We start from the raw sequence: 2,431 nt of genomic DNA, 5'->3' as shown, positions 1-2,431 counted from the left end.
GATGTTCGGTGGACACAGCCACTGGCAGCAAGGTGAAATAAACACTAACTTTAAAGAAAACCACAAAAAAAAAAAAAAAAAAAAAGGAAAAAGAAAAAAAAGGTCAACTGGGAGGGATCTCAGGAAATCTGTGATTGTTTGGGGGATTTTGGGTGTGTAAAGTGTAAAAATTAAATCTTTACATCCCACCGCCATCCCATGATCCCATCAAGGGACTGTAATCTCCACGCCACCCACCACATCACCACAGTTCCCTGATTTTTGCCTTGGGTTTCCAGAAGACCTTTGGCACTCCTCCGGATTCGCTGAGCATTGTCTAAGCAAGAGCAGTGCTGTTCTGGAGGGTTGGAAGCAGCTTGTGGGCTAGCTGACGAACAGGCTGCATGCACTCACTGTGCATGATGTTGCCTTTTCTCACTACTAGAAGCACTGAGAAGCTCTTTTCCCTCCACCTACCTGTTAGTTTTATCAAAAGACGTATGAAATCCTTGAGATCTTTCTGCTCCACTGGACATTCTTGCAGTCAGTCTGCTGTTTCAAACTTACTAGCATAAGGGATGACATACAGGTAGAAAACAAGAAAGACTCTAAGTCTTCCTAGGACACAGGGCTAAATATAAAGACATATGGGAACATGGATCAAGCCTCTGTGCTTAATACAACTGATGAATTAGACATTCATCTGTTTCCAGATATCTCTTCCATGCAGTAACAGCCCTTGTCTTAAATCTCAGAGAACATTGTGTTTTCCAGAAAATGGTGCTGGACAAATGTTAATGGCATCAAGACCCCTGAGGAAAATTACATTCTTAAGGTGATGCTGCCAAAGTTGTTTTACTCTCAAAATGTATTCAGCTTCCACAAACTAGGACCAGGACTGGAAATGGACTGCTTTAAAAAATCTTTATTAGTTATACAGACCTGTCGTGGACCCTTGCCAAAAGTAGCTCAGCAATGAAAATGGGAAGGGAGAAAGAAGGTACAAAGGGGACAAACCGAGAAAGGTTTATATGTGTGATGGGCATGTTTGACTGCTCTTGCTGTTTTTCCAATGTAACGCAATGAACCATCCTGCCATAACCCCTTAATGTCAAACATCAAACTGAGCTGCGTGCAGGCTAAGAGCAAGGACTCACTAAACCACTGGTGGTCAGAAATCAGGAGATAAACCAGTAGAAATCTTATCCAGTGTCTGCCCTCCTTCCTGTGCTCTTTCACTGTGCTGCCCATATGCGCTTTTGTATGTCTCACTACGCCCATTGCAATGCAGGTGTCAGCAGACAAGGGTTTGTCTGCATAAGCGATGTGACTATAAATATGTCTATCAGTTTTGCATACTTCATACATGATCTCAAGAACAGAGAGAGGCTGATCAGAGTGAGGGATGAGGGGCGTCAGAGAGGAAGGGTATAAAACATGAAATGGGGTGTATGAGGACTTGAGAGAAGGTATGGAGATAGTGAAGGATTGGGAAAGCATAGAAAGAGCTTAGAGTTAAAAGATCCCAAAGGCTGATGGATCCTATCAGTCCACATGCAAGATGCTGATAACGGTAGGGTGAAAAGGAGATCTGCTGATGGTTCAAGTGTTTGCAGTTTGTGAGGGAGCTGAAAAATTGGAACCTGCAGCTCAAAAGGATTTTAGGAGCTGCGACAGAGTGAGTGAGCACTTCTGCCTACTTGTGTCTTCAAACGGGCGGTAGCTCCCACCTCAGCTGTTGCGGGCTCCTTCTTTTTGGGTGTCCATACTAACTCCACAGGTGGCTGAAAAACACAGGATGCTGAAAAACTCATCTTCATCACCCACCACTTTGTATCATCGTCTCTGCAGATCCTTTGAATAGATTTCCATTGCATGAGGGTTTGTGTTCTCTGACTTTTATCACTAAAAATCATCATCATCATCATGCTCCCAAGCAACCATCTGTCCCTGCTCCTGACTAATCCCTGTTCGGCCACAACCCATTCTGTGGGGTATCTAAAGCCTCAGCAGCCTTAGTGGCACCCACCAGTCACAATCCTGTTTCCTGGACCACATCTCTGCTGCCTGGCATCTCTCTCTCTGCATCACGGGTACATTTCATCATTTTTCCTTTTAACTCCTTTACCTCCTGCAGCCCCCACAGCTCTCTGCGACCCAGTGCCTTTTGTCAGTTCCCATCCTCCACTCTGTTCACTGCCAACAACAGCAACCTCCATACCTTTTTAATCTTGTCCCACAAGGCACTTCTGTGCCTTCTCTACAGCCTGTTAGGCTTAGGAAAAAAGTCTGTTCGTCGCACCTCCACCCTCATCTCATTGAAATTAGTGCTAAACACTCTGTTCTGCAGTGAAACCCTGGAAAAAAGAGAGGGAGGACTGCTAACAGAAATCAGAAAAGAATCTCTTAATCTTGCCCTGATATCAGCAGCATCAGTGTGTGTCTGTGCCTT

The sequence above is a fragment of the Lathamus discolor genome, chromosome 4 (assembly GCF_037157495.1).
Source record: "Lathamus discolor isolate bLatDis1 chromosome 4, bLatDis1.hap1, whole genome shotgun sequence".
Lineage (NCBI taxonomy): Eukaryota > Metazoa > Chordata > Aves > Psittaciformes > Psittacidae > Lathamus > Lathamus discolor.
This window is presented reverse-complemented; position numbering follows the sequence as displayed.